General features: G+C 49.3%; 1 protein-coding gene across 2 annotated transcripts in view; it reads right to left on the reverse strand.

The window, feature by feature from the left end:
• Positions 1-5,768, reverse strand: part of CAPN15 (calpain 15) — an 88,373-nt gene extending 82,605 nt beyond the window's left edge. For both annotated transcript variants that reach the window (XM_032799346.2, XM_032799342.2), the window contains exon 1: positions 5,551-5,768. The gene's annotated coding sequence lies outside the window, so the exon portion shown is untranslated. The remainder of the gene's footprint in view (positions 1-5,550) is intronic.
• Positions 5,769-6,000: the final 232 nt, after the last annotated feature.

A 6,000-nucleotide genomic window follows, 5' to 3' on the forward strand; every position in this document is an offset into this window, starting at 1 on the left:
TAGCTGAAGTTGCGTATCTTAGATCGATCCCCCACCCAGTGTAGACCAGGCCTTAGATGCAAGATGTCTAGGTATTGCAGGAAGTGCTGGCTGGGTTTCAGTAGGTGGCACTCTTCCCTACCAGTCAGTTATGTTATTGGCAGGTATTAGGGGGTGCTCTTTCACAAAGGGAGCAAAAACAGAGGTCCTGACCATTTGTGGTCTTTGCTGATTCCACCGCAGTTTAAGAGAACAATTAATCCCAGTGTCCTGGCACAATTCTAGCCTGGACCATTCAGTTTGGCCTGCCTGAATTTTCACATGGATACAGTATTTCTCACATCCCATCCAAAGGCTCACGCAGTTTTGCTGCGCACCATTAACCAGGTGTTACGTGTTGTCCCAGAATCGCCTGCCTTTCAATGGTGAGCAAAGCAATTTATATCTTGACGTATACAAGTCACAGCCACACAATATCAGCAAAGCGCTGCAGGATCCATTTGGATGGGAATGACCATACACAGGGTTGATCATCATTACTTTGAAATGTAGGTAGAAAGGTCCAACTTTCAGCTTGAAATTTCAGAGGTGAAACGTGATCATCTCAAGCTTTTCAGAAACAGCCTGCCAGTCCCAGAAGAGGCAAGATGCTGTTCTCCTCCCAAATGCCCAGGATGCATGGCAATAAAAAACCCACCAGGAAGTCTCAGTGGCGATGGACTTGACCCTCCAAAAGCCTGAATGGTGCTGGAAAGGCCGCAGACACGCTCCTGTCCCCCGGGAGCAGCTCTCCAGTCCCTACTGTTGCATTTAGGAGATTTAGAGTGAAAAGCACAGTGCCCCTGAGACAAACAACAAACCCCAGGGCCTGCTAATTACATCAATATAAAAGCATTATCTGGGCTGTCAAACATCAGCTCCATTGACAGGACAGCAATCCTCTGTGATATAAAGGCAGGGGGGGAAATCCCTCTTGCTGCTGCTGACCCACTTCTCTGGATTGGATTCAATTCCCCTCCTCCAACCCGAAAACAGAGGCAGCTACTCTTCCCCAGAGAGTGAGGAAATACACACACCCCACCCTCGCCCTCCTTTAACTCAGGAACAACAAGCGGCTTTAGGGAGCCACTGTGGCATTTTCCACCCACTAAGGCAAGAGCCTCTAATATGTGGGAGAGGTTGGGGGAGGCAAGAGTTATGGACAGGCCCCTATCCCTGCCTTTGCTTCCTCAACAGTGATCACCAAACACTAGACAAGCAACGGCATTCCAGGCTACCCAGGACTCAATGTACTGGTAGCCTTTTCTGCTCCACCCCACCCCACCCCTTCTAGTTCAAGCCAAAGATAAACCTGACTGCCATATACAATACACTCCAGCCTCACAGAAGTACATCCCATGGAGCTACATTTGGGATGGCAGGGGGAAGGAGGCGAATTAGTGAAAGAAAGCCAAGGAGGACACCTTTACTCATCTGCCTGAACTACATTACAAGCAGGATCTGCTTCGTCCAGGGGGATTCTCAAAGCTGGGCCATGTTCACACTTCCTTGTCAGAGCTACGGTGCCCCTAGTTCCATCAACCAGATATTAGCTACTGCTACCGCCCAACACTACTAGCTTAGAGCAATCAACGTCCTGAACTCCACTCCTTTCCCTCTCCTCCCAAGTGACACTGGGCCCTGATGCTAGCAACTCAGAATGGTCCCATTTCCCCCCATGCATGGCAAGAGTTCATGACAGGACATGGGATTAAGCAGAGAAGGAAACAGGGTTTAGATGGAAAGGAAGAGATGAATAGACATTTTTCCTTTTGTTCTAGCCTAACCTAAAATAACCACATGCCCCAAAATCAGAGGCCAGATCCTTAGTGAGTGAGAGTTAGCATTCCTCTGCTGACTTCAGTGGACCTATGCCAATTTGCAGCAGCTACAGATCTGGCCTGATCTCTCTCTCTAGGATATGAATATGACTTGTGCTTGTGGGTGCCAATAACTCAGGGGAGAGGCACTGGCAACTCCTACCAGCCTATCCCTCTCCAATGATTTCAACAGTCTCGTATCAACAGACACACAGAGGAGCAATCCAGCAAACTTGCTCAAAGCCCTTTTGACAAAACCCAGTGAAGTCTTTTCCACATGACAAAGCCGATTATACCATACATACTCCAGCCTGCCACAAGGACAAACAGTGCTGAGGTAACGCCGAGGGCTGGGCTCAAACTCTCAAAGTAGGAGAAATTCAGAGCAAAGATAAATGGTGTCCTCAGGACGCCCCAGTGCGCACATGATCCAGCACGTACCATCACTCACGCCTGTCTGTGCACCAGGGATATCTGGCTGCCTACATGGGTCAGTCCAGCACCTCAGTAACATAGGGCCAGCCCCAAGTTTTAGCAGGATGCCAGACCCTTTTAGTAGTACTTCAAACTTTTCCAGGGCTTAATATTTATTCAGATTTACAAAGACAACACGCGCCTGGCACATCCTGGGCTCCCTCTCTAACTGCACAATAAGTCATCAGAACAGGGAAGACTGCTCTTCCCATCCCAATGAATTGACACCTCCAAACACACACACACAAATACATAAAACCCTACGACTGCAATCAAAGGCCTCTCAGCCCCCAAACATCTGGGAAGTGGTGGGGGACCGTGGGCCATCCCTTGTGTCCCAAAAGGCAAGAGATCGAGGCTCTGACAGAGGTCGAGTGAAGCATATGAGACTTTTACTCATAAGGATCATGAGGATCTCATATGTACTCAGGGATTCCACATATCAGTTCAATACAGGGTAATGTTTACATCCCAAATGAAGCTGGGTGATGCAAATCACTTTGCCCAGTATGCTACTAGACTCTTGATCTCTTAACATCACAAACTGGACTCGATCCTAGTCCCGTGTCAGTCAATGGGAAAAATCCCATTGGCTTGAATGATAGGGAATCACGCTCAGACATGAGCTAATTGATTACTGCTGTTTATCGTGCCAGTGGGTCCCACAATGCAGCAGCAAAGGAAGTCATCCAGCAGACTCAGTGCAGCTGGTCCCCAGCATGTCTCAAGATGAAAGGCGAATGATTTCCTGGTCTTACAGATTTCGGTTACCACTTACAAAACGCTACACCTAAAGCATACAATGAACAGATGGCAATCAGATTTGCCTTTAACACAACAGGCAACCCCTAGGAACTACAGGTCCCAACATGCACTGCTACACTGTGATCTGGTCACTCAGATTAATAAGTAGCATTGTATTCTAGGATGCTTAAGACTCTTGGGGCCACCCAGTCTGTATTAAAAGGCAGCCATGGTCTACACTTTGCCCAACCTAGCCTTAAGTCTCAGCACATTAATAGCAGGGCCTCTGGTAACTCCTGAACAAACCATTACTATCTCCCACCATCAGTGGATAACATCCCTGTGCATGTGCAGTAGGTACTTTAAGGAAAACCATTCATTATGTTTGGCTATTCACAGGTACTAGCGCATATCGTGGAGAAAAGCCTACAGAATATCAAGCACAAATGTATTCTCCTGTTGTAGAAATAAAAAAAAAAGGCATTTTTAAACACGCATGTGTGTAATCTTGTCTACCAGCTAGTACACAGGACAATCATTCCATGGACTTTGCTTTCAGGCTTAGCAAGGTGGAGGAGACGTAAAACTCAATTGTCTGAATGCAAGAAGGGCATATGAAAGTTATTTAAATAACAGAGGCTTTGGTTAGAGGAAAGAGCCCATTACGTGTCCTGTATCAGACTTGTGATGTATTTAAGTCTTATTTGTAGTACAGTAACACCAAGGGGTCACAGAGACTGTTCTAGGTCCCTGAAGAGCTTACAGTGAGAGACAGGTGATAACAGGTGGATACAACAAACAGGCAATAGCACCTAAACACTTGAACACATGACCCTGCTTCAGATAGTGACAGGAGTCCTGTTCTAGCGGTTAGATCACACAAGTGGGAGGCAAGATTTCTGGGTTCTTTTCCTAGCTCTGCCACAGATTCACTATTCAACCTCCAGGCGCTCATTTAACTACACTGTGTTTCCGTTTCCTTGATATAACCTGACGTGAACAATACTTCCCCATCTCTCAGTGAGATTGGGAGGCTAAATTCATCCCTGTTTCTGAAGCACTCAGGGACTGGAATGCACCGCAGAAGCATTAATAAATAAATTAAATTATAGTAGAAGGGATTCACTAAGGTTCCATTGGCATCTTTTTTTTAAGCAACCTGGCTCCAATTTTAAATAAAGTCAGAGATATTAAAGGGATAGGCATAATTTTAGGCTCATCATATGCACTATTATACAACAATAATTACAACCTCAGCCTCAGCAGTGCTGCCTGTTGATCCCATATATACTGGACTATATTCCTATATGGGACTGCATTCAGGTTTTCTAATCCATATTTTATCCTCGCTATTAAGAAGTTGTTCCCACCGATCTGAGGCAGTCCAGCTTTCAGAATAGGTCTACTTTGCCAACCCAGCTAAAAATTCCTCTTCATGCAAGGTGACCAGGTGTTAGTAGAAGAGAGCCCAGTGGCTCTGCCTACCTTGTGGTTTGTTACAAAGAGCACTCCCCTTACTACACAGCACATCAGGGCCAGGTCCCTGAGCAGTGACAGGTGAGGCTGGAGTGGTTGTTATTTACAAGAGGCGGAACAAAGCACTGCAAAATACCGTAAGGAATAAAAAGCACAAAAACCATGGGGCCTGACAAGGCTTCAATTGAGTGTGAATTAGAAACAGCCAACGAAAGCCAAGATTTTCAATCCCAACCTTCCAGAGGGCTTCAAAATGCTTCTGAGAGGGGGATTAAGAGAGTCAGCGGGTTTCAAGCAGCAACCATCTCACTCATCCTGAAACCTCCTCTCTCCCAGTTCATTTAGCTTTTACCTTATTTCAACAAGAGGAGAGAGTCTCTATTGTCCTGTCTATAATGATCCAACCTGACACCCCAGCTATACCACTGCCCCCTACACTCACTGGACCCATTCCCACCGAGACGAGGACAACCCACCCACCCGCCTACACACACACACACACCCCTTATCCCTTCACTCTCCATTCCCAGTTAGACATGGGGGGGGGGGCACTCCTAGATAGGCTCAGAGCAAGATACAGCTCCACTCTTCTCTCCTGGTTATTCCTACCTGGGTAGGAATGCTGGGGGACCCCCACTTTTATGGCTGGGCTCAGCAAGCTCGATAGACTGTAGACGGGCTGCCCCCCGTTTGCTGACCACTCCCTCCTTTTAGCCAATGGTTTTACAGAAAGGATCCCCCTTTTCCAGCTGTAGGAAGCTCCCTGGGGAGAGGACTCCCTGCCCCCACCCTTGCCCACCCTCCGAACTCGCCCGGCTCCCTGAGGAGGAGGGACTCCACCGCCTGGCTCCACGGAGGGGGGGCTCCCTAGTGTCTCGTCGTCCCCCCCGCCCAGCTCCATAGAGGGATCCTCGGGCCGGCTCCACGGAAGGGGCTCCCCGGCCCCTCGCCCTCCCCGGCCGGCTCCACGGAAGGGGCTCCCCGGCCCCTGCGCCCCTCCCCCGCGGGTGGCACTTACCTCTGGTGAGAGGCGGCTGGGCTGCTGCTCGCTTCCCCCGGGCCCCTCACTTTCCCCCGGGCAGAGTAACTTTGACCCCCTCCCTTCACGGCTCCCAGCTGCTTCGGAAACTGTTTCCTCTCCCTTCAATGAGAAGCTCAAGCAGAGCCTGCCCGGGAGTCCAGAAACCCGGCCTTACGCCAACTCCGCAGCGCAGCGACCTATAGAGGACCAAAGGGGCTACGTCGCAGAAACAGCGTAAGAGCCGCGGTGAATCGCTCAGGAAGACTACAAGCCCCAGGGGGCTTTGCGAAGCCGGAGCGGAAGCCGCCGGAGAAAGCGAAGCATTGTGGGAATTGTAGTCTGTTCGGGCACACTGACACCCCTGATAGTGGGTATGTTGAGGCCGCGGCTACAGCGCCGAATCTAGAGGGGCCTCCTGACTGGGGCGGTCCATTGGCCTGAGGTACT

The sequence above is a fragment of the Chelonoidis abingdonii genome, chromosome 9 (genome assembly GCF_003597395.2).
Source record: "Chelonoidis abingdonii isolate Lonesome George chromosome 9, CheloAbing_2.0, whole genome shotgun sequence".
Taxonomy (NCBI): domain Eukaryota; kingdom Metazoa; phylum Chordata; order Testudines; family Testudinidae; genus Chelonoidis; species Chelonoidis abingdonii.